Source organism: Symphalangus syndactylus, chromosome 18, assembly GCF_028878055.3.
Source record: "Symphalangus syndactylus isolate Jambi chromosome 18, NHGRI_mSymSyn1-v2.1_pri, whole genome shotgun sequence".
NCBI classification, from domain to species: Eukaryota; Metazoa; Chordata; class Mammalia; order Primates; family Hylobatidae; genus Symphalangus; species Symphalangus syndactylus.
Window position 1 is genome coordinate 104,373,157 of NC_072440.2, and position 27,731 is coordinate 104,400,887.

The window sequence follows — 27,731 nt, forward strand, 5'->3', positions numbered from 1 at the left end:
TGAGTTCAGTGGTGTCCCAGTGTGCTAAGAATAAAATCCAAGCATTGCAGGGTGCTGGACAGTCTGGCCCTGTCTATGTATCCAATGTGAGATTTGATGAACACCTAGTAGGCTCATTTTATAGACCAGGAAGGAAATTGAGGCTCACCTGGGTTAAATAATTTACATTAAATAACAAAATTATAAGCAATGTAACAGAGACTGAAATCTTTCTGACTACATAAATCTTTGCTCTTTCCTTCACTTCATAGGATATATGGTTTCTTTTCTCACTAACTTATCTACAATCAGAGCACAGAAACCCATACATACAATTTTTCTTAAGGCAAGATCATTTTCAGAGACCCTGGAAGACTGTATATATGTTTCTTCCATCCAATTCAATGGGTGTCAAATGACCCCAAACTCCAAATTCCTTGAAAACTTACCTTAATATCAAGTTAATTGTTTAGTTTGTGTAACATCTTTGAAGATGCTGTTCAAGTCTTTTTAATTACATGGAAAATTATGTTTGTAACAGAGCAATTAGGGAGGAATTAGTTCAATATGGTAGCATTTGGGGGCATGTAATAGGCATGGCGGGATCTTGCAGATCATCAAATATTTGTCCCTTTGGGTGAAAGGGCATTGTGAAATTCTCCCACACTTATAATCCCCAGTTTTCCTTTCTCTGTTACATTATTTGCATAAAATGGAAAGAAGACTTTACAGGAACCAGGGCTGAGAACAAAACGGGCCATGTCTCACTCTTTTAGCTCCTGCCAAATAATCTGTAAATTATAGTCCATTGCCGTTTTTTCATTAATTGCACATATTCTTTTTCATTTGGCTGCAAATTCCATCACTTTGGCCAAAAATGTGTACTTCTGTGACAGCACAAAGTAAGCACTTTGAAAGGACAGGCAGTTCAGAAAGAGTAAGTAATTATACCAAGAAAACCAAATGCAAGAGGACAATAAAGCCCCAAGATTGAAATGAGAGAAAAAGATGAAATAAAATGAAGTCACCTTATCGTGTTTTATGTGAATAGATTGATAAACAGTGCAAGCATTAAAGGCCAGATGTTCTGGCTAGCTGTTCTTCCCCCCTCTTCCGTCACGTGTCCATGTCTGAGTGGTCGGGTTCTTTCCTTTCATCCTCCTTTCCAGATGCAATGGAGGCATCCAGATTTGAGGATGCAGGATTCAGTCCACTGCTGGTAAACACTGGACTCACCAGGGATAAGTCTTGAGTGCCAGAGGTACCACTGACTCCATGCCTTCTATGTGTGAAACACCTCACTCTGCATTTACTGCTCTCAGTAGCACTGTGTCATACGTGTCATTGTCCCCATCATGTTTTTCAGAAGAGAAAACTAAGAATTAGTAACTCCAGTGGATTTTCCTAAGAACTCACTGGGCAATTTGGTATGATCAGGTGTAGACCCTGGCCTGTGTGACTCCAGGGCTGGGCAGACACACCTGATGGAATTCCGAATGTCATCCATTTGTCTTCGTTCATTGGAAACCTTGAGAGACTGCTGGGTGGGATGGGGAAGTGCCTCAGCACACTCTTCCAAAGATGGCTTTGGATTTATGTTTCAGATCCACCTATTAAAGTCCTTGGGTTTATTTGCAAGGGTGAGGAGGCCAAGTATGGTGGAGCTACTGTCTTGATTATTCTGTACTGTCCAAATGTACAAACTCTACGTTGGAAGGGGGAATTTCACTATACATAAATTATAAAAATAGAAACAAGTATCTCATAATTTCTATGTCTTGAGAAACAAAAACAAGAGATTGTGATGATTGACCTCATGGCTTAGCAGAGTTCTGGTTCCCATCAGCGGAAGGCGAATCATCATTAGAGGGACAGGATCATCAGTTGCTCTGTCTCTCATCCCCTGAGCTGGGTACCTTTGAAAACCCAATCTTATCGGGAAAAAGTCAGACTTAGAGTTGATCAAAAACAAACAAAAATCCTCTGATCTATGATCTTAGTCCATCCTAGAGAGGAGGACTATGTTTCTGTGTTTGCTTTTTTAAACAAACAATTTGCTTATGGTTAGTAGACTGTAAATATTTTGCAGGACATTACTTCCCCATATTTAATCACTTAATTATATGTATTTTAATGGGAATCTAAATTGTAATTTTGAAATAATCAACATCCTGCTGTGTCAGGGCTTTGAGAATAGTGGAACAGTTTCCTTGACATGGTGTACGTTCCCAGTTTGTCTCAGAGCCCATTCCAGAGCTTGAACAGTACCATCAGAGGGAGTGAAGAGCAATTTTTTTTGTTTGTTTCTACTTAACATCTCACCTGTTTTCAGAATGATCAGAGTAAGAAAGGCCAACAATATCTGAACTTTTCAAGCTTGTTGGATCTTTACAGCTGACAAGAACAGAAAACTTGTGTGGCGGGTGGAAACATGTACACAAACTTCCAAATGCCCAATGCTAGTAGACCTGCTATAATGAGGGATTTTCCTAAAATTATTTTCTAAGGCAATATTGTTTTACATCTCACTGGTGTTGACCTCTTTGACTATGTGGAGGGCCTTCCCTCCTTAAGACTTTCCCATGCCATGTCAACGTGAGTTTGTATAGGAAAATTGAGTTATGGTAAGTATTCTGGGAAAACGGGGCTTACTATGAGCATTAGGCTTTCATGAACACTGGGAGAACGTGGGAGAAAAGGTCAGGTGCACTCCAGTTGAAAGATGAGAACAGACACTGGGACCTTAGCCTGAAACGCCAGTGGTGGTTGTTTCCACAGGCTTGCCAGGAAACTGCTACAATTTTCAAGGCGCCTTTGAAAGCTCTCACCAACTGCCGCAGTCTGCATCAGCCAGGCATGTGTACCCACACAGCCTGCCCAGTAGTCTGTGTGAAGCCCATCTCCACTTCCAGGTCTGGCTGTGTCCAGCTCTAGAGAGCTGTGGAGTCAGCACCACTTCTGCTTCAAGATCCGTGTAGGTTTCTCTTGTTAGCAAACCGGGAACCTCATGGGAAAAAGGATCCTAAGATATAGCATCATTCCCAGCTTCTGCTCCCATTGTAGACAGTGGGGAGTGGGGCAGTGCCTTGACAACAGAGTATTATCACACACCTGCTGTTCCTTCCTCTGGGAACACTGTTCCTCTCACTCTATCCTTCAGGTCTTACCGTAAGTGTCATAGACTTGGTGCAGTCTTCCTGGACAACCAAATCTAAAGTTTGAGCTTCCTAATTAATCTTTTGTAATACTCCATTTTTTCCTTCATAGAACTCATTATGATTCATGGCATGGATTTGTTGGTTTTACTGTTTATTGTCTAGCTTCATCCTCGAAAGTAAGTTTCCATGAGGGCAGGTGCCAGATCTGCTCAGTTTGCTACTATAGGTCTAATTTCTAGCATAGTACTTAAAAACAAGTATATTTTGATTACATTTCTGAATTTTAATTTTTTTCTCAGATATTCTGAATTGTAAATTTTTTCTCAGACGTTTCTCAGATATTCTGAATTTAATTTTTTTCTCAGATATTCTGCCATTCTTTATCATACACAAGGTACATATGCTGATCTAAATAATAAAATAAGAAAAACCACGGAACATCAGTTATTTGCAAGGCAGTTTTCTAGAGTCTTAAGGAGGGGCCTACAGATGTTAAACAGAATGAGGGTCATGGCTCTGCTTTGAAATAATTTAGTCTTGAACACATGGGTTCCAGCATCACTAAAAATCTCACCTGAAGAGAGCCTTTTACTTGTTTCTAGTTAAGTTTGATATGACCCCTATGTCTCATAAAAAAATACAAGCCTCTTATTTATGTAGTTCATGCAGTGGTTTAGAGTAGAGGAGCTTATATTAGCTTTCAAGGTTGTGAACAGGATATATGAGCTGAGAAATCTGGAATTAGTCTGCATAGCCAGGGTTTCTGACCAACACAAATACTATTGTCCCAAAACAACAGAAAAACAGATTATGACAAGCAGCCTGTGGCGCCAGTGCTGTGGGACATGAAGCTCTATATTACTATTTCAAACAGTTTCAGGCAAGTTTAGGGCAAAAATAAAAGTAGGTAAAGCTCCTTTGGCTTTGGATGACACAGAAATACTATAACTTCAAGATCGCTATTTTTTTTTCTGTAGGAGGGAGAAGATTCTTTAAAAAAATTGTCTTCATTTAGATGTAGTATTACGGCATCTACCCACCAGGTTAGATGTCTATCTAGTTAAGAGGGGGATTTTAATTAAAGAACATAAAATTTAAATGGTTTGGAAAATGTCAACATGGTTTCCTATTTTGAGCCCAACACAGATGATAGAACAAGAGGGTATAAATGAAAATTAAAGAAAAACAAATTCAGAACAGATGTCAGGAAGTGTTTCTTCTTCTTCTTCTTCTATTTTTTTTTCCCCATGCAGAGAATCATGAATATGTGAAATAGCTTACCAGGCAATAGTTAAGGCAAAAAGAGAGAGGTCATTAAATCTACAATTAGATTTCAAAAACAATGCGATGTGGTGAAGTGAATGGTCTTTCTCTTTCCTCGTCTTTATATTGTTTCAGGATGAATGCCATCCCTGGACATCCCTCAAGCCTTCACTATGTAGACCATGCAGAGAGAACTTGCAGATATTGTAATGTCTGTATTCCTACACTTCAAATGTGAGCTTGTGGAGTGTCATCTTGGAGATTTTCATGTTGGAAATCTTCCACTCAAACACATGTGCTTCAGGAGAAACACGAAGTGTGAAAATGTTAAGTTCCAAGAAAGCACAGACGTGAGTCTAATGAATAGATTTGGAAATGATGGGTAGACACGGACAAGGATCTCATCTACTGCATTTGCTAAATAATCAGACCTAGTCTTAACATTTTAGCTCGTTCTACTCGTGGTTGTCCATGTGGCAAGGAGTCATGAAGTAATAATATACCCTGTGTAGTCAGTGCCTATGAAGGGGTGACGGACATCTGCATGTACAGGATATGCCGTGAATTTAGTGAGTTTTGTCTTGTGTCCTATATTGACTTTATCAGGAAGCCCTAAATGTCCCAGACTCAGCCTTTACCAATAAATTACAAAAACTGGCACACAGAGCTATTTTTCTGCCATGGTAATTGGTGCTTCAGTCATTTACCTAGCTGACAATCATATCTCTACACACAAAAATCTGGACAACCTCTTCCGGTCTTTCTCATAGGGTCAGCTGAGGGAAGACCAAAAGAGGGGACTGAGAAGAATTAAAAGTACATCTTTTCACCTTCAAGAAAGGAAAAGATCTCTCTCTTGCCTGAGTCCCAAGGAGTGAACAGGTGCCCAGCATTAATGAGAGATAACTTCGCATCAGTGCACATGTTCTGAAAATCAGCCAATCCCTGATAACCTCACTTGTGTTGTGCTTCTGAAAAGGAGCCAGTCAGCAACAGCCTCGCTCCAGTAACTACGCTTCTGAAGATCAGCCAATCAATGACAGCTCCAGCTCCTGAAAGTCAGCCTGTCAGTGACAGCCCCTCACTTACAGACAACAGCCAATCTGCCGGTCTTCACCCCGGTGACAGTGCTTCTGAAAGTCAGCTAACTCCAGTGACCAGGGGCACTGCTCACGTCCTGAGTTGCCCACACTCTCACCTCTGGAACCCACCAGCCTCTCCAGGCTGGGCTTCTTCAAACCTTATCCAAGATCAGCTCAGGCTTGATTTGGGAGAGATTGTTCCTCCCTTACAATTTCAACTCTTCCTTGGAGGAAAATGAGAAGTTTTCCTCCATAACAGATATTGAGTGTAATTTATCATTAGCTTACATATTTGCAACCTTTGTGACAGTTCATTCAGCCCCTGTTCACAGTTCAGACTTGCCAAAGATGGACATTAAGATGCTCAAATTTAATTTTTTCCGTTTTTGTGATGGTTGCTATTATCCATTTTTATTTGTGTATTTTTGAGTGCCCAAAATGCTAAAAGGCAAGTGTGAATATCATGATAAATTTAATGAGCAGTGGATATTTACCAAACAAGCATGTGTCTTTTTGAAGCTCTTTGTGTAGTATGCAATTGTGCATTCAATACTAAAAATGGTGGAATGTAAGATACAAGTCAGCAAATACTAAGAGCTAAGCATGGGAGATGCGTGATATCCTTTACCAGTGCCAATGAAAACAATAGTACATTTTTTGTGTAAGAGAAATTCAAATGAAACTGATATATGAGTGGCAGCAGACCTTGTGATGGCCTTCCACATTGTCTGTCAATCATCCATCTTTCAGCTTAAACCAGTTTGTGTCCTTCTACCATTCAGAAGCACTGTCTAATTCCAAATTTGCAAATAAATGTTTTAAGTGCCAGGTAAAAATTTACTTGCGTAATTTAAAAATGTAATAGTTCCACTAACTATTATAGAGATTATCAAAGATATAAATGCCTCACCTTTTATGGCAACTGCGGGTACAAGTAATCAAAATGCAGAACAAATTTCCCTTTGCTTTTGTAATATTTTTTTTCTCATGTGAACACCCTTCCAAAGGCGATTTCAGAAACAAAAGCAAATTTTAGGAAACTCATATGTAGGGTTGAAGAAGATGATAAAATTTGATGACAACATGGTTTTTTTGTTTGTTTGTTAGTTTGCTTGTTTTGGCCAGAAAATAATATTTCAAGAAGTTGATCAGGAAATTCAATATAATCCTGAAGTGTGGAAAAAATAAGTTATACCATGAAACATGGTATTTTGTGCTTGAACAAATCAAATTTGAAGAGCAATTCTCAGAGTGCCAATGTATAGTCAATAAACTTGTCTATGATGCTAATATTGAGCATAATTTTCAATTAACAAAGAACAGAATAAGTTAGATGTGCAGAAGCTATGATTTGAGGTAAAGAAACAGAGACTTTAACTGTAAGGAATTGCGTAAGGAAGTTCTGTAAAGCAAGGAACTATTAAGAAGAGCCAAATCACATATAATAAATATAGTTAAACAAGTATAAAATATAATTATTTCAGATTAGCCACAATTAATGTTTTAATATTCATATGTCTCATGCAACATTTTCTTTTATTTCAGTGTACATATGTACAGGCAATTAGAAATAACTCAAATTTAACTGAGTGTTCTATATTTTTATTTGCTAACTCTGGCAACTCTACCTCACTGATACTTAAGGCCTATAAATTTTACTGACATAAAGGACATGTTATCTGATTTCTTTTCTCTATTAGCCACGAAAGAACATGTCATACTGCTTCTGACAACCCAATTCAGTGCAAAACATGCAACTTTAATGGCTAGAGAAGTGGAGAGGAGGGATGGTTGACTCTTTTGAATTCTAAGCTTTCCTGGTAATGAACGAGTTGACTGGGAGGAAGTTAGTTCTCCTTTCTAAGTTTAGAAATACTACAGTGAAAACAAGGTATTTTTAATACTTCACTGCTTCAAACAACAACCACAAAAAGTGGCTGTCTGAGCTGTATGGGGAAAGGAAGGAAAGAAGGAAGGGAGGGAGGGAGGGAGGGAGGGAAGAGAGGGAAAGAGGCAGCAAAGCTCTGCATTCTCAGATCTCATGTCTAGTTTTTTGTTTGTGTCTTTCTTTTATGTTATTAATTTCAAATACATAAAGTTACTTAAACTGACATAAGAAACCATATTCTAGTAGATGTTACCAGGTTAATAATTAAATCAGAGTAATTTTAGTAAAATACATCATTTTTAGTTGTATGAGTATTTAAATGCACTTCAAGCTGCCAATTAAAATAGAATATGCTCTTATAGGACTTCAAGTGTTTTTCAATCAATATAGTTCTAATAAGTGAGTCTGAAACAATTGTAAATTTCAGCCAGCCCACTTTACTATTGGTTCCAGTATCATACTGCCTTACATAGAGAAGTCCCAACTGATGATTGTAAAATCATAGACTATATTTTATCTTTGGTACCAATAAGAATTTTTTCTTGCCATATGAATAGATTCATTATCTGATAATGATGCTAATTTTTGTTTTTATTTGTTGTGGAGGAATGTCAAATTAATGAACTGGTTACCTTTCTCAAAGACTCTCAACACATGTCCCTTACAATTGTCAAAGTCAGAAAAGGTTCATTAGATGTCACATGCAAACACTTCCTAGATTTCTTTTGTGTATGTGAGATTATCCCCTTGCTTTAACCTGCCTGTCATCTTTGATGACATTGAGCATGAGCTGTTTTCCCTGGATAGAGTAGTTTTCTGTTTATCTTGTAGAGCTTCAGTCTCTGTTGGGACAACTAAGGACTTATAATAGCCTGGCTTTCAGGCACAGAGGGACAAACTAAAACATAATTCTGTCGAATAAAAACAAATCCGCATTTAGGTAAGAAAAGATATTTTTCAGAAGGATTTTTGCAATAAGTGGGGAAGAGACTACTGCTGTAGAGAGAATGCTCCAACTGTAATATCTATAAGTCAGAAATGAATTTTCTTTTATAGCGGAATGTAAGTAAGGCTAGAAAGAACCAGGTACAGGGTATAGGTGTGAGCAGGTGGCATGGTGGTTCCAGCGCTTGGGGGTGGGCCAAATTTAGGGTCCTGTAGGGGAGGAGGGAAGCTTGATTAAGGCAAGTTAGCAGGTGTCTTGTCCAGATTGGTCAATGGGTACAAATAATTCAGTCAATCATTTATGGGGCAATGAATGGAATTTGGAGGGTCTATGTCTGGCTGTGTCACAGGCAAATAAACAGGCACCTATGAGTCTTCTCTAAGTCACAGGAGGAGAAGTGTTTCTTTGCAAAAAGCCTTTCCCAGAAGACAAAACGTGAGGACATTTCTTTACTCTTTCCTGTTTTCTAGTATCACAGGGCTTGGGTAAATTGTCAATCTCATCTTGCAGTAAAATAACTAGGCAATAACTAATCAAGTAATCAATACATCCATGTGAGCTAGAATGCAGAAATATAATATACTTCCTGTAAAAATGAAGCTAAGCTATTTAATGGCCAATACAATCAGGAGAGTAACTGGAATGATCCAAACTTCAAATATGGAACAGGGCGCTTCTGCTGAATTGCCTCTAAGGCAATATTTTGTCCATCTCCACGTCTCCAAGCCTTAGCATACTGACTTGCACAGTCCTGCTCATAAGAGGTTGAGTAAGCTGTAACCTCACTCCTTGGCCCTCCAAGCACACTCTGCACTCCAGCCACATGGACACAATCGTAAGACCTTTCTCTACCTCAAGATTTGTCTTCATCCTGTTCTCCGTGAACAGCCCTCTCCTATTTCTCTGACTATCCAAATTCCACCCATTCTTCAATAACCAGCCCAAATGACACTTTTCCCCTTAAATTTTCTTGGTAGCTCAATTTCTCCCTCCTTCCTTAATCTGACCATCTAGCACACTTTTGTATTGAGCACCTACCATGTAGAGGGGCCAATGCTAGTTGGGCTTTCTTTTTATGCCCATTGTTTTACTCGTCATTTGAGTATTACTCACAGTTCATGATTTATGATTCAACTTTTTTTGTCACATAACCAGTGGCGTGCTGGTTAATGTTTAGTGATAGCCTCTATGGGGCGTGTGTGTGTGTGTCTTCTGATTTGTAGCATTTTCTAATTTCAGTGGTGTAAGCTACTCTAAATTTGGAAAGGAATACATAGAATTGGTTCTCAGGAGCCTGTATGAGCCAGCCCCAGCATACCACTATACTTGACTGTGTAAACAATGTTTAAATAAGAATGTGAATGCCTTGTTTACCTCACCAGATGACAAGACTCTGTAGGGCAGGAAGTAGTTTACCAATTAACAATAGTAATAAGGACACTACTATTTACTGCATGGATATTCATTGAGTAAATGAATGAAAAAATAAGTGAATTGAAACATGTTCGATATAATGTATAATTGATCATGTTTTCCCCAGCAGCTTGCTGAGAGTCTTGCATTCCATAGGTACTGAAGAATATCTGCTCATTTGCTGAATGAGGCACTGCTTTTATGGGGTTAATTTCTGTTCACTGGCTTTAGGCTTCATCATGAAATACAAACGTAGCATGATTCTGTTAAAGCAGATATGTAGCATCTGGATCCACTCCCTTGCCCTTCTGCCTTTCTTGTAGAGGCTACCTGTGTTTGATGTCCTCCATTTTAGCCACATGCTTCAGGAGAGTGCCCAGTCTCATGTGTGTCATGATTGGTCCAAGCCCATCACAGTAAATGTTTTGCCCTCACTGCTGATTGATTGGCTGAGGCATGCCCACATGTTGGCAATATGGCCAATGACACAGAAAGAATGCAAGCCAGGGGGCTTGTGGGAATTTTCTCTCATTTAAAAATTGAAGTGAACTTGGCTCTGACTTTATTTGCTGTATAGGGTTGTGTGCTGCAGGGGTCTGTCCTGTGATCACAAAGGAAGTGAGCTTGAGGACAAAAATCAGCACATTAAGTATGGGGAGCAGAGAGGAGGAATGAACCTGAATTCTTGGCAATGCAGCTGAGCAGGAGAATGGACTAGTCAAGGAATTCTCCTCTCCCTGAGTATCTTATGCAGATAATGAATGCTTTTATTGCTCAAGCTACTTTTACCTACAATGTATCCTGGACATATTAGTATTGCTATGATGATGATGATGATGATGATGATCAACACTATTGTTATTATTTTGTTAAAAGCTGGTCTTGTTGCCTTCTTAGGAGCAAGGAATGCAGATGCTTGGGTAGGTGAGAGCTGGTAGTGTGTCCTCAACATGGTTTACAAGTGAGGTGGGAGTATTACTGACTGATAGTTGGATTTGAAACGGACTGTCTCAGCATCGTTAATGGACTCCTAATTGCAGGATCTTCGGGGCTGTATTTGAAATTTTTATCTAAGCAGTCTGATTAAGAGAGAGAGAGCAGATATGCAGATATGTAAACAGGAAGGCAGAGCTGCCCCTTATAAAATTCTGCCCAGGTGATATCAAGTCTAGAGCAATTTGAGAAACAGATGAAGAACACAATCATAAGATATCTAATAATTCCGCTCTTGGAGGGTTTTGCACCAGAAGGTAAGAAACATCCCACTAGTGTAATGCCAAGTGTAAGAATATTTCTGTACCCAAATCAGCATGCCCACTGTATTATTCACAATTCTCTAGAGGGACAGAGCTAATAGGATAGATGATAGATAGATGATAGATAGATAGATGATAGATACACAGATAGATAGATAGATACATAGATAGATACATAGATACATGATAGATGATAGATAGATTAGATAGATAGATAGATAGATAGATAGATAGATAGATAGATAGATAGAGGAGCATATTAAGTATTAACTCACAAGGTCCCACAATAGGCCGTCTGCAAGCTGAGGAGCAAGGAGAGCCAGTTCGAGTCCCAAAACTGAAGAACCTGGAGTCTGGTGTTCAAGAGCAGGAAGCATCCAGCAGGGGAGAATAACGTAGGCTGGACCCACAAACCCCTGAATGGTCACCAGAATTGGTGGGTGGAGAAGTAGTAAGGACTTCTTTTGCACAATCAAAGCAAGGATGTGAGACCCAAATCATCCATCCTTTGTAAAGTCACCTTGCATGTCTGTCCCACCATTTCAAGCACAGAATTAGCACCATCATTTGTGGCAGCTCCTGGTTTCTAGATCAGTATTATAAAATTACAGGTTATCCAGGAACATAAAAGATATATTTTTAAGAAGTTGTAAAAGAGCTTACCACTCATATTTAAAGTCAATTAACTTTATCTAGAGATCTTTATGAGCCAGACCAGGAACAATTAGGAAATGGAAGATTTAAATAAGATGAAGGTAGTTGTTCATTCCTGCTCATATCTTCCAAATATTTCAGCATTTCTGAGATTATTTTTAAAAAATTTTTTTTGAGAGTTGGTTTTTAGGGGAATGTTTTAAACATTGCTTCTCATGTTATCATTCTCCTGATGCAGTCTGCCAGGATGTTCCATTCAGCTGCCACAATCTGCTCATCCCTGTCTTATAAAGGAAAACTATTCTCAAATGAAAATCTCTCTCTCTTTTTTGCACCAGTATATTTCACAAAAGAATAAAGGTGTCAAATTTCAGAATTTTTAAAAATTTTAAAAGATGGGCATTTCCTGAAACCTATCTTTAGATGATCACATTCAAGGTGTTCACTTACGTATTTGCTACTCTTCCTTGGGTATCACTGAGCTTCACCACATACTGTTTATTAATTCTGCTTATTAATTTATTTAAAGATACAGGGCATTCACTGAATGCCCAGCAAAGGTAATATCTAAACACTGGGAGCTGAGATCTACAGAACATATATTCCCTGTCTCATAGAACTCAGGGTCAAGTGGGAAAATATTTATTTTGTGTATTCTCATGAGAAAATGAGTCCAGTGAGACAGAAATTCAGAAGAGCAGTTTAGTACCAGAGCATGCAAAAACACAACCTTCTCCCACCTCAGTGCTCACCAAGACTAAGCAAAAGTGGATTTTGAAACATATATGGACTTGAACCCTTCTGCAACTTATTAGGCAGCCACATCCTCATAGTCACATGTTTGATTTCTTGCAGCCCAGGATTCTGCAACCATAATTTAGCCATCTTGCTGTATTGTTATAAGAGATAAGAGAGATGTCACACAGCTGTTACCATGTTAGGTGATCAATACATGCCGGTGGCCTTTCTCCTCCCGTCTTCTCTGAGAACTCCAAGCCTATCTCTGTATGCTATTTTATCCTTTTATACTTCTAATTTGGCCTATCAGCACAATAATTTTGTCATGGTATTAAGTGGGTAAATAACTTCAAAATATTGATAATCAAAATGGGGAGCAAGAAATATATCAATGGAATATTTAAGCAATTCAATAGGGTATAAATTAATGTCAGTGTGCATTCATATGACTAAAAGAACCATAGGATGCCGTGTTTTTTCTACCATTAGCAAGTTTTGATCTTCTTGAGAACAGAGTACATGCACAGGAGATGTCTCCACTCATGAAAATATCTTCATTTATTCATTTGTCCATTCAACACATACTCACAGAAAGCTTATTTTGATATATTTAAAAATGTGTTATGAAACTTTACTGGTCTAGATATATTTGATAAGTGCTTGAAAAGAGAAGCAGCAATGAATCCTCCCATTCCCCTTTGAGAGGGAGGTGCTAGATTTATCCTTCTTGGGCTAAATCCCTCTACCTCCCCTTAAAGAGGAAGGTGCTAGATTTATCCTTGTTGGGCCAAATACACCTGGGCTCAGCTGGCACAGCCACTGTACCCTCCACTCCATGTAGTCTGAGCAGGGAGAAGCTGATGGATGTTGAAGAGGCCGCACGTGGTAGCCTTGGCCATGATATGGAGCTTCCCCTGGGCTATGCGGATGCTGAAGAAAGTAGCCAAACTTGGGATGCTTTGAAGAGATCAAGACCAAGAGAGCAGCCAGCATCACAAGGCTGTGGAGTGGAGTCGCAGGTGCAGGAGCTGGTAATGAGAGGGAGGGCACCAAAAGGGGGTTGACAAGTTCACCATGTGTTTCTGGGAAGCATGCGGTATTCATGTTGCCCATGGCTTCTGAAAAACTTGTACATCTGCCTCCAAGGAAAACTCCAGTATTGGAATGTCAGTCACGAGAAGGACTTGAATGAACGTCTCATAACAAAAGCAATCCAGTTAAGACTTCTGTATATTTTCTTAGGTCATCTTCTACTTTACTCTGACCTTTGTGGTGCTAGTCTCAGGAGTAAGAGCAGGCAACTAAACCAGACAAGAGCATGAATATCACAGCACTATTCACAATAACAAGGACATGGAATCAATCTAGATGCTCATCAATGGTGGACTGGATAAAGAAAATATGGTACAAATACCCCATGGAACACTATACAGCCACGAAAGAGAGTATCATGCCCTTTGCAGCAACATGGATGGAGCCGGAGGATATTGTTCTAAGTGAACTAATGAAGAAAGAGAAAATTAAATGGTCATGTGATCTCACTTATATGTGGGAGCTATACATTGAGCACCCATGGAAGGGAATGACAGACACCAGGACCTAATTGAGGATGGAAGTTGGGAAGAGTGAGGATAGAGAAACTATCATCAGGTACCATGCTTATTACCTGGGTGATGAAATAATCCGTACACCCAACCCCCACAGCATGTAATTTATCTGTAGAACACATTCTGCACATTTACCCCTGGAATTAAAAGTTAAAAAAAAAAAAGAACAGACCAAATCCCCTTCTGCCCTGAAGGCCCTCTAGCTAGGCCAGATGGCTGCAGGCTGTTTGCACCCCTGGCTCTGCCCAGGGACACCCCTCTCCTGGTTCTAACGCTCAGACCCAGGAGGCCAGAGTCTGCAGCCTGAGGGAGCTTCAAGGCCGAGGGGTAGGACTTACACGGCCCACACCACCCTTCTGATGGAGAGCTTTGCACGTGCATTCACGCACACATGCCTGGCGGGATCGCTGAGGATGGGTCTCGTGGCAGGAGTGGGCAGAATGGGGCGCATTTTACAGAAGAGTCACAGAGAGGCTCGCCCTCGGCGGAGGACACACAGCTGGGTGGGCATGTGAAAGGGAGTGCAGGTGTGCTGACTCCGAACCAGGGGAGAGCGCTCTGTCCTGAGCTCGCCGCCCCTCACAATGCACACGGCTGATGGCTGGTTCGGGCCTGAACTGGGAATGGGGTGAAGGTTTGAATCAGGTGAAATGGACTTTTCTAAACCTTAAAGTAAGTCCTAATTACCAAATTAGAAGATCATAAAAGAGACTGGCCAGAAATTAGTGTAAACATGAACAGGAAGAGTACTGCTCCAAAGCGTGTTTGAAAGCAGTAATTGGAGGAAAAATAAAGCTCTTTTCCTATTGCACCCAACCAAGTTCCAGCCCCCTCCGTACACTGCTTAGACAGCCACTGAACTCTGAGCATTCATCACATGGGGCCCAATCTGCAGATGCTACTGGATGGGGCCTGATCAAGAGTAAGAAAAGTCATGCTCCAAACTCAGTTCACACATTCATTACCTATATAGTCCTGGACCAGTCTTTGAAAATCTCTGACAGGAATGCAAACCTCATTGCTTTCTTCAGAGATAATCAGACTTGTATTATTTTTCTACTTCACTTTAGCCCAGACTTGAACTCGCACAAATTGAGTAATGAGAGCCTACTTAATTGAATATACACTTATTATTAAAAAGATGAAGGGGGTAGGAGAAACCAACCGTATCTCCTCGCTCCTTCCATTCGCTATACTCATGGAGCCTCAGATGCCTCTTGAAGGTGCTTTGGGGGCTATGTGCTGATATCTGTAATTCAAGGGACCCATTCCCTCCAAGTAGTAACCATAAACATGGATCCATTAATACTCATCGATGTGCAAGTAAAGAATATCTCAGGGAATAGCTTGGACCCAGAGGTGGTAGAAATCTGGGATGAGACTGATAAAATCACTAATTGTATGACCCTACAACATGGGCCTTCACTCAACTCTTTTGGATGGGGGGCTCCGGGAATACCAATTGCATATTATAGCTTTAGGCTCTAGAGGCAACAAATGTGGGTTAGTAGTAATGTATTTTTAAATAATTCACAAACATACTTTATAAAGGAGTAAAATGGAGGGTAAAAATATTCCTGGTAATAAAACACAGAGAAAAATACTTTTCCATTTTATTATCATAAGCATAGTAATTACTATGTCCAAAACAAACATAGACCTTGCACTTTGCAAGCCTGATTTCACTTCACAAGTATTATGCCCAGGAAGAAGACTCTAAAATGTAGTGTCCTTTAGTTAGTCAGTGGTAAAGACTGGATTCTGTCCCAACTATGGCTGTTTCCAAAGTGAACGCTCTTAACTACTGGGTTATACTGCCCTTCCTTCACGTTTGAGTGGAGTTTGGGACAAGACTTCTTCAATTAAACCTCAGAGTGATGCCTCGTCATTATTTCTCAGAACAGTTTGACTTCAATTGACAAACACTTATTGGACACTTACTATTGTAATAATTCACCATCCCTTGCAATCCATTTCCTTAGTAAGAAAATGTATTGGAACTCCTTTTTATCCACTGAAAGAATGTTGGCTCCTGGTGCCTAGAGTTGCAGATTATCTGTATTGGGAATAATTGCAAAAAAAGAGGGACAAAGACGTCATCAACAGAAAAAACAAACAGAATGGAGGACATTAAAAAGTGTGACTTGTGCAATGAGGTCTTGAGAGAGAGAAGGAAGGAAAGATGGAGTGATGGCAGCCTAGATGTGGCACTGCATGGCTGGGTTCCTCAAAGCTGGGCACCCCACAGGGATCTCATGACTCACACTCTAACATGGGCTTACAAGGAGAAAGCTAGTAAAATCTAGGAAAATGGTGAAAAATACTTACAAACTTTTTTATGTCTCACAAATCCACAAAACTTTGCTTGTTATGGCATAACCTAGGGTGCAAAAGGGAGGAGATTTTCATACATAAGACCATTTATGGAGTGTTTTGATGAAGGACCAGATGAAGGCAAAATAAATCACCTCTAGTCTGTTTATAATCTACAACGAAGTCAGACGAATTCACAACCATCTTAATGACACCACAAAAATGATTATTGAGACTGTCTAAAGAGTGATAAAAGGCAATTAATTTGCAAAACACATTATTACTCAGCTAGCATTCTTAGTATGACAGTATTGATCTGTTTGTTTTAGGTAGCTTTAATATTTTATTTATTTTTTATTCTGGTAAAATATAGATGTCATATAATTTGTAATTTTAACAATTTTTAAGTGTCCAGTTCATTGCTATTACTGTGTAACCATCACCACCATCCAGATTTAGAATTTTCCATCTTCTCAAAGTGAAATTCTGTACCCATTAAACACTAACTCCTCATTTCCACTCCCTTCAACCCCTGGTAACCTCTGTTTTGCTTTCTGTCTTTATGAATTTGACTATTCTGGGTACCTCACATATAATGTTTATCCTTTTGTGTCTGGCCTTGTTTCACTTAGCATAATGTCAAGGGTCATTCATGTGGTAGCACACATCAGATTTTCATTCCTTTTTAAGGCTGAATAATATCCCATTATATGTATTTACCACATTTTGTTTATCCATTCATCCGTCAATGGACATTTGGATTGTTTTCACATTTTGGCTATTGTAAGTAAAGCTACTAAGAACATTGGAGTACAAATATTGTTCAAGTCCTCAGTTTGCATTCTTTCGAGTAAACACTTAGAAGAGGAATTGCTGGGTTTTATTGTAACTCTGTGGTTAAAATTTTGAGGAATGGCCACACTGTTTGTACAGAACCTGAACCATTTTACGTGTCTACCAGCAAAGCACAAGGGTTACTATATTATATTCTATTGGGTGTGAAAAGACTTCCTAAGAGTTTGCACACCCCCTCCCCACTACATTTTCTCCACATAGATTCAGTTCTAGCCTTTTTTATTGGTCCATTCTCAAGCTGCCAATAAAGACATACCCAAGACTGGGTAATTTATAAAGAAAAGGTTTAATTGACTCACAGTTCCACAGGGCTGGGGAGGCCTCAGGAAACTTACAATCATGGTGGAAGGAGAAGCAAACGCGTCCTTCTGCACATGGTGGCAGGAAGGAGAAGTGCTGAGTGAAGCAGGGAAAAGCCCGTTATAAAACCATCAGATCTTGTGAGAACTCACTATCACAAGAACAGCACGAGGGTAACCACCCCCATGATTAAATTACCTCCCACTGAGTCCCTCCCACAACATGTGGGGATCATGGGAAATACAATTCAAGATGAGAAGTGGGTAGGGACACAGCCAAACCGTATCACCTTTAAACCACAAATTCACCTTGGCAGGTTGCAGAGTGGAGGGATATTCTAAATGGGATTTCTGTGAGACAGTAGAAAATAATAACTGAGCATCTACACTTTTCCAAACATTTTTTTACAAATATTATTTCATTTAATCATCACAACACTGTGAAGCAGTCATCATTATCATCACGATTCTCAATTGACAGATAGGTTATTGGAGGCTGATTGGCTTACGTGACTTCCAATGTGCTATGGAGGTGCCCGGGGTGTGAAGTTCAACCGATCTATCTGGCTTTGCCACTCTGAGCAGGCCTTCAGCAAATACTGTGATAATTTGCTAAGGTAAGTACCTGCTTGTCCCCTGCAGCTGGGGTCCATGGCTGAGGACCCTACTGTGACAGCTGACTCACTCCTGGGTGGCTCGGAGTGTCTCTGTTTGCTGTATATGCAGCTATTTGTATTCAATTATTTAAAATTTAGTTTTTTTGTGAAATAATTGTCCATCTCTCCCCCCAAAAAAGGCCAACTGCTAGTGCAGATGATGAAAATGAAGAAAAAGTGAGACAAGCTAAGGCACGTAGGTTTCTTCGCCAGAATATAAAAGTGAGTAAACTAAAGAGAGAAATAAATTCAGCAGTGGCTCAGATCTGAGGAATGAACAAGTTCACCAATTTCTCTCTACAGAAATGAGAAAAAGACATTTGTGAAACTGTTGCAAATGATCCAGCCAGTGAAAAAATTGCTCATCAAGTGAGAGATAAGACTTAAGTGAAAACTGAAAAGGGGGTTAATGTGTGGAGTGAGAACATGCACAGGAAACACACGACTTATGATGGAAACGGGGCTCGGCAGGAAGCCCAGATCCTGTACAAACATTTCCACGAAGCAGCAGATGGGAAGCCTCCAGAGTGGCTCCTCAACCAACCTTTGCTGTGAGTGCAATTGATTGGAAAACTTGAAGAAGCATTTCTTTTTCTTGGATGATGCAAAGTAACGAGGAGAAATGGCACCCGTTAACCTCTTGGTCAATGTCCAGTTTTCTTCTGCACTCAGAAGGATCCTCGAGAGGAACGTGGTAGACCAGAAGAAGAGTCAGACACTGCTTTAGACACCTCTGTTGGGGCCAAAGTGTCTTCTGAACACAGGTATCCAGGAGTAAAGTGAACTCTAAGATTAAAGGCAGCCAAAGACAGGGTCTTCTAGACTTTGGGGACACGGTGGGCTTTAAGGTTGAGCCACGTTTGCTGAACCATTCCTTAAACCCCCAGACATTTAGGAGCAAGGCTAAAAATTTCATAGCCATGTAGTAACAATGTAGGAAAACAATGCTGGGATCATGGCACATTTCCTTTTGCCCAGGATAACTATGTCATCCGAGTGGAATTTGGATTTCTATAGGTCTCAAGACCCTTGTCTCCCGCTGTAGCTGGGGCTGTGGATCCTAAAAACACCCTGTTGAGGTGGGTGGGCCATGCTTCAAACACAGATAAACTTGAATCCAAAGTCTAGGCCCTTTCGACTCTTCTCTACCAACTTTCAGAAGTTGGTCAGGCAAACTTATTCCCCAAAACCATGGAATTGGGGCTAAGATTTATGCAAAGGTCTAGAGTTCTTTTCTGGTCCCTCAGCCCTTCCTTCCCTCTATTCTACTGCTGGGGAGTTGTGGGCAGTTTGCTAACTGGCACCTCCATCTAGGCACATCATATATAATAGAGCAAACTCCCATAATGTGATAAGCTCCGTTTTGATTTTATATGTTTTAAAGATATTTTTCTATCAATACCGTTCACAATTTAATTACAATAATTAACATAGTTTTCCAATATTATTTTTGCATTTGATTATATGCCTAAAAATGTTGCAGCTGTGTTTACCTATATGCCTTTTGTCTTAGGCTTCATTTAAAATGAGAAGTAAATATCATTTTTATATATAGCTTTCCACTTGCTTTGTGAACTATTTTCATAATACCCCAATTTAGCCACAAACATCCTCTGGTGTGCTCAGATCTCTCCAATTAGGGTGAGAGGGGGACAGAAATCAGGGGACAACATCGGTTCCCTGGCCCTAGCAAGCGATGATTCCAAGTGCTAGGAAAATAAATATATTTTTCTTCATAAAAACAATGTAGATAATTTGTAGTCCTATTTGGCTATCCATATCGTTGCAGGCAAAATGGAACAAAACAAAATCCTTTTTGGCGACTCTACCTTAGAGGAGGGAAAGAAAGCGAATTGCTGACCAGAAGCCAATTTCATCTTGACTGTTTGGAGAAAAAGAAAAAGACAAAGCCTTTTAAAGACCACATGGCACAATTCAACAGCAGATCAGAGCATTAGGCTGCTTCTCCATGTGGAGTCTGGGTTAGGGCCGGAGCACACTATGGATGCCGCAGGGAGGAAGCGAGGTTGAATTGTCAACTCAGCGTCCTGCCTAGATCTAGACCATGGCAATTAGTACCTGGAACTTCAGACAGATTCTGGAGTCCAGAATGCAGAGGGTGCAAGTGGATAATTCAGATATATGTAGGCAGGTCTGAGCGCATTAATTGCTGACAGGGATTGATGATTTCAGTGAAGATTGAAGAGATTATTGAAACATAAATGCAGAAAACTCAGTCATATACTTGGGAAACATATCTAAATCATGCATCTGCCAGGAAGGCTGGACATTAGAGTGGTTTGTTTGTTTGTTTGTTTGAGGTGGAGTCTTGCTCTGTCACACAGGCTGGAGTGCAGTGGCATGACCTTGGCACACTGCAACCTCCACCTCCTGGGTTCAAGCAATTCTCCTGCCTCAGCCTCCTGAGGAGCTGGGATTACAGGTGGGCACCACCATGCCTGGCTAATTTTTAGTAGAGACGGGGTTTCACCATGTTGGCTAGGCTGGTCTCGAAATCATGACCTTGTGATTTGCCCGCCTTGGCCTCCCAAAGTGCTGGGATTACAGATGTGAGCCACCGTGCCCAGCCCTAGAATGTTTTTGTTCTTAATCTTGTTTAGTCTTTCGGAAAGTATAATGTGTTTACCATGGCAATCTCAGGGTGATTTTCCACTGAACTGGGATGCAAGAAGAGACAGAGCTAGGGTTGGATTGCCTGTATGGGTGTGCAGGTTGGGAATTGAGATGAAGAAAGGGATGGCAAAGGAAAACAGGAGGTAGGAAGGGCAGCTCCTCATGGGTGACTTCTGTGCCTCCAGGCTTCTGATGTTGACATTTAACTAGCACACACACACACACACACATGCTTGGCCTCACAGGCACCCTGCTGGCCCCGGCCAACAGCTCACTTAAGGTATGACTGTGGCACTTTCAACAGTGGTGCCAGGTAGCCCCTTGCCTGCACATTCTAGGGGCCCTGGTGCCTGCGTAGGGATTCTCTCCTCCCCAAGATAAGGCCCATGGTGGGGACATGAGACTGCTTGTGCTGAGGACATCGGGGTGTGTAGCTGCAGCCTCTGATTCCAATTTAGAAGTTAAGAGGACATTCTGGAATTCAACATTCTTGAGGTTCATATTTTGATTTTTATCATTACACTGCTATGTGATCCCAGGCAGGGCATTTTACCTCTTTGAACCTCTAATTCCTAACTGTACAATGGGAATTTCAGTTATGTAAAAGATTGTGAGAATTATATGAGATAACGTGTGCATGCTATTTTATAGGATGTCTCAGGGCCAGCAATTGTTTTAATTGTTCATCACACAAATGCACTCAGATCCTGGGAGTGAGTCTTCTGATGAAATTCACTCATTCAGTCAAATACCTAAAACACTATTGTTTACCAACCTGGTTATAAACTCATATAAAGTAGCTGAAACAATTTGGAACATCATGAAAAGACAATAGAGACTTAATACATGGTATCCACGGGTGTTTCTCCAAGTCAGGTGGCAACAGTGACTGGCAGACATTGCTATTCCTCTTCTTTTGGGATATTGCCACGCAAACACACAAACATATTCAGCAGAAGAAGTGACTCTGTAGAGTGTTTCAGAAGTAACAGTTTATTAGGTAACTCAATTATTTCAGAATAACAATTAAATCTCAGTATTTAACAGTGTCAGAGAAGATAATTTACCCTTTTCAACCCAGGTAAGTTAATTTGGTGCTAACTAGCTAAAACTAACGAAACTAAATTGTCGTGTGGATATAGACTCCCAAGTATCCAGCTACATATATCTTTTATATGACTGACCAGAAACACCTCTCTCTTCTTCATTGAGAAATTTATTTTCAGGTATTCATTTTTTAAAAAGTTTGGATTTATTATGTTTGCATTACATAATGTATTGCAGTATTTAATCGTACAATTTTCTTGTAAACTGAATAACTTTTTTGCATCTAATAGTGTATTTATCTTTCATTTATGTGATGGCATAAATGTTTACCAGTAAATTTATTTGAGAATAAAAGTGAATCAATTTAAAAAATATGTCAATATTAGTATGAATAAATATTGCAAACTTGAGAATGACTAGATTTGGGAACAGTGTTCCAGGATATACATATGCAATTGATGAATACATATAGTCTCGTTTTAATAAATTTAAGAATGCATATAGCCTAGAATTTAAAGAGCCACTTTGTATCCTTAGAGGTAACATGTGATCTCATACATGTATCCTTTCTTTTTATATAAAAAATTGCTCTGTGCTCATTTTCTTTTTCATTTATACTATATATGAGACATTCTTCCATGTCACTACACATGTCTTAATAATTTATTTTTTAATACATAAATGATGTTCTTTAATATGGATGTAATATAATTTATTTTATTATTCATTTAATGACATTGTATTTCTAATTGTGGACTATTACAAACAATGTTACAAAAAACAGTATTCAAATATTCATAAACATGGGTAAATATTTCCCTGGGAAAGGTTGCTACAGATAGAACTGGTGAGCCAAAGTATTTTTTAAATCAACATATGCAATTAAAATGTCCTTTAAAAGCCTATTCTACTTACAGAAAGCAACACTTCATGATACGGTCTGATTTTTCACATTCTGTCTTTATATATTAAAATTCTTTGAAAATTTTTACCAATTTAAAGAATGAAAATAATATCTTACTCATTTTCATTTGTTTTTGTCATCTGTAGTATGTCAATTTATATCCTTTATTTATTATCATTTAAAATTTACTAGGTGATTCTTTGTTCTTAATTGATATACAGAATTTCTTTTTAAATAGCTTGGATACACATATTGTGTGTGTGCGTTTGTGTGTATGCACAGGTGTATAACAAAGGTGTTTCTACAACTGAAAAATTGTTTTTTAAATCTTGAATTTGTTTTTCTTCATAAGAAACATTTACATTTTTATGTGGCATATTTGTCTTTTTTTTCTTTACTGTCTGTATTTTATACCTTGCATAAAAATGCCTGTCTTACCAAAATGCTACCTAAAATAGGCTCCATATTTTCTTATACTTTTTTCTTATAGTGAGTCATTTGTATCCTTGGGTTCCACATCTTCAGATTCAACCAAATATACACAAAATTATTTTTTTAATTTACAAAATAAAAATAATGATACAACAATTAAACATACAAATAAAAATACAGTATAATATCTATTGACATAGCATTTACATTGTGTTAGGTATTGTATGTAATACATGACTTCAAGTATACAGGAGAATGTCCCTGGGTTATATGTAAATACTATGTCACTTCATTTCAGCAACTTGAGCATCTGTGGGTCTTGCATCTTTGATGGTCTGGAAAGAAATTCTCCACAGATATAGAGGGACAACTCTAATTTCATTAGGGCATTATTTTTGCATTATATGAAACAAGTCTAACTTTATCTTTCTTTAAGTATAATGACAATTTTTTCAACACTACTTAGTTTACTCTTACTTGAGATGTAATAAATGATTGCTGTGCTAGTCTGGATAGGTTAGGATACACTATGGCAATACATTAACTGCAAAATCTCAGTGGTTCCACATGGCAATGCTCTTTCTTCTTACGCATACCAATGTCCTTTGAAGGTAGCATGGGCTCAGCTCAGCACAGCTGCTTGGGAAGCCAGAGTAATGAAGGTCCCACCGTCCTGAGGCTGCTCCAAAGGCAACGTGTGTTTTTCCCGGGCACAGCATTACAATATCGGTGAGGCTGAAGGATTACCAGGTTCTCTGAAGCTCAGCCTGGGAAGGGCTATCCTGGGTCGTTTCTGCTTACATTGCCTTGGCCAAAGCTAGTATGAGGGCCTTGCCTAATGTAGTAAAGACATAGAGAATAGGATGGAATGCATATTTTTCTCCAAATTCAATCTATTCCATTTCTAAAGCTGGAGAGTGAGAATTCGATAGCAAGTTCAGATAGTGCGGAAAAAACTGTTCTCCAAATCTCTTTGATCCTGAGTTTTGAATAGCAAGCAGGGAGAATTCATATAACATGGGGTAATCCAAAAATTGGTTAAATCTATTCAGTGTCTGAATTTAGAAAGCAAGAATTGGAAGAGCAAAGGATACCTGTATTTGGTGAGTGTTGCTTTTTCTGCCAGAACTATCTATAAAAATAAGTAAATGTATGCAATGAAAACCAAATAGAGTGATTTGCAAATATAATCAACTGTGTCCACACTTGATAACTCTTTTTATTTAAAAACTTTAATTATGAATTTAAATTTCCAATAGTTTTCAATTATCTATTTGCAAATTCTTAAATTGTACTTGAACCTGCATCTTTTATTCAATTGATAAAGAACTTTAACTGTATGGCAATGTGAAAATTGTTAAACTTCTTTGTGTGTTGGTTGCTTCATCTATAAAATGAGGATAATAATAATATGTCTACATTGGAGGAATGTTGTGCATATTCAATGAGTAAATATATACATATATATGGACTTGGCATATAGTAAGTTCTATTTAAGTATGAGCTATTATAATAGTCTCATAGTTGGTTATTTAAAAAGCTCTAGGTGGAAAATGATAGTTTTCAAAATTAAGCACCCCCTCTTCTTAACTTATATTCTATGCCTGATTGAATTTCCTAGAAGCTGAGCCTGAGACAGGATTCTTGGGTCAGTGGTTTCCAGGAAAATGTGTTCTCAGGTGAAACCTGTCAGAGACTGAGGACAGCAGGCCAGGGCAGGGGAAAAGCTGTGCAGGTGTGGCCTCAGCTGTGGCCCAAACTCAGCCTAACCCCACAGGGCCTTCTGGCTTGCAAATAGCATCATAGAGTTATGCTACTTTGAAGCAAGAGGGCTGCCTTCAATATCAGTCAGTCATTGCCCTGTATCAGTCAGTCATTGGCTACAGGCTGTATTAGGTGATATAAGTAATATAGAGATGATTTCAAGTATGTGGGAGAATGTGCCTGGGTTATATGCAAATACCATGCCATTTTATAGCAAGAACTTTAGCATCTGTGGATCTTGTATCTTCGAGGGTCTGGAGAGCAATCTTCTACAGAAAGAAAGCAGAATCTTCTGGGCATTTCTGAGCAAGTGGACTTCCTTCAGCTGAGCACAGTCCTCAGGAGAAGGGGACAGGTGCAAAGTGTTGGAAGCCAACACTCACAGCAGTTGGGGGTTGGAGTGCTCTGGCTTCCAGTAGCATTGAAACCAATAGCATTGACTACAGCGAGTTTCTCCATCTTCAGGACACATCCCAGCCTCCCTGGGGGCTGCTAACGCACAGATTGCCATTTCCCACTCCAAGTTTCTGATTCCAGCGGTCTGGGGTAGGGCTTGATAATTTGTTCTTCTAACTACCTAATGCTGTTGGTCCAGCGACCACACTTTGAGAAATGCTGTACTATGTTTTTTCATATATTTAAAAATTCTCACCTCATTTATGGTTTAAAACTTCTAGAACAATTCTGAATAGTTTTTGTAATAGTGAGCCTCACTTTCCTGTCTCTGCCCTTAATAGGAATGTCTCTAATTATTCACCTTTCATACGGGGACTTGTGGTTTACTGGGCAATTCCTTTTGGCAGGTTAAAAAATTCCCTCTGTTTCAAGCTAAAGCCATTTACCAGGAAGAGATGTTAAGTTTTATCAGAGGGTTTTTCCAGTAACTTTTGTGATAATCATGTTTTTTTTCCTATTTATTAAGATCTCAAATATGAAACTTATTTGAAGTCCTGGATTAAACGCTGCTTGTTTTCTATAATGTTTTGTTCCTTAAATGTACTGAAAAATTTAATTAATTTTTTTTTTTAGGATTTGAGGTACAAGTTCGTACGTGATAATGACTTACTGTTTTGTTTTCATTATTTCGTCCTTCCATCCTTTCTTGATATCCTTTTTATCTCTTGGTTTCAAAATTACACTAGCGTCTTAGAATGAGTTGGAAATTAGCCCATTATTCTCCATGCCATGGAGTGTTTTGCAAAACATAAGAATGATCAGTTCCTTGCATATTTGGTAGAATTTACCTTATAAAACACAGTAGGTTTGGTGTCTCTTCTGGGGTCCAGATACTGCTATGGACTGAATGTTTGTACCCCTCTAAGATCCCTTATGTTGAAATCCTAGCCTCAAGGTGGTGGTATTAGGAGGTGGGACCTTTGGGAGGTGATCAGGCCATGAGGGTGGAGCCCTCATGAATGGGATTAGTGCCCTTATCAAATAAGGCAAAAGGAGCTTTTTAACCTCTCCCACCATGTGAGGACAAAGTGAAAAGACACCATCTATGAACCAGGAAGCAGGGCCTCACCAGATGCCAAACCTGACAGCACCTGGCCCTTGGACTTCCAGCCACTAGAACTGTGGAGAATAAATTTCTGTTGCTTATAAACAACCAGTTTACGGCATTCTGTTATAGAAGTGCCTAATAGGCTAAGGCAGATGCTATATGGTATTTAGGATTGCTTCTGTATATTTTTAAGACTTTTTGATTTTGGAATAATAATAATTTACAGAAAATTTCCAAACAGAGAAAGTCTCCACATGCCCCTCACCCCACTTCCCCTAATATTAACATAACTGTGGTCCATTTGTCAAAACTAAGAAATGAGGATTGGTACGATACTATTGACGGAATTACAGGCATTACTTAGATTTTGTCAATTGTTTTACTAATATTCTATTTCTGTGTCAGATTCCAATCTGGGTACCACATTGCATTTGTTCATCACGTCTCCTTTGTTTTTCCTGGGCTGTGACAGTTTCTTATTCTTTTCTTGTATTGTCTGGCTTTGAACTTTTGAGGAATCCTGGTTAAGTGTTTTGTAAACTGTCACTAAATTTTGCTTGTCTGATGTTTTCTCCTGGTTAGACTGGGCTTACAGGTTTTGGGGAAGAACTCTACAAAAAGGAAATGTCTTTCTCATTTCATCTAATCAATGGATATAGGATATCAACTTAACTTATTGCTGGCGATGTTAATCTTAACATCATGGTTAAGGGAGTACCTGCCAAATTACCACAAGGAAAGTTTCTATTTTTTCATTCTTATACTCAATTCTTTGGAAGCAAGTCACGAAGTCCAGCTCACGCTCAAGAATAGGGAAATTAAACCTTACCTTTTTGCATAGGGGATATGAACTTTAAAAAAACATTCTTCTAAAAGGAGACTTGTCTCTTGTAGTTCCATGTTTAATGCTTTCATGTATTCGTTTTTATAAGTATGAACTCATAAATACTCATTTTATTGGAATAATCCATTATTATATATTTTGTTGCTCAGAGTATTCCAGCTTTGACCACCGGGCCTTTTCAGGTTGACTTCTGTGTCCTTTTGACATGCCCCCATCTATCATTATTATTATTTAATTTTTTGAGCAGTTTCTTACTTTTGTCACTTCAAGATGTTCCAGGCTTAGTTTGTATTTTCCTTACTCCATCTTTAGAATCAGCCATTTCTTTAAGGAGCTTTGGGTTCTTTTATTGGAGAGTGGTATTTGGAAACCAAGATCTGGGCATTAGGTATGCTCATTGCTACCAGGATGTCACTGCTTCTAGGCCCTCTCAGCTGGACAGAGGTATGACGTATATGTTTGTAAATTAATCTACATATATCGACATATCTATAA

At 39.1% G+C, this 27,731-nt stretch overlaps 1 long non-coding RNA gene across 1 annotated transcript in view; it reads left to right on the plus strand.

Annotated features, from left to right (window-relative positions):
• The window catches only part of LOC129467752 (uncharacterized), a 54,789-nt gene extending 27,730 nt beyond the window's left edge, over positions 1-27,059 (plus strand). The window contains exon 3 of the long non-coding RNA XR_008652461.2: positions 25,140-27,059. This is a non-coding gene — a long non-coding RNA (uncharacterized lncRNA). The remainder of the gene's footprint in view (positions 1-25,139) is intronic.
• The last annotated feature ends 672 nt before the right edge of the window (positions 27,060-27,731 follow it).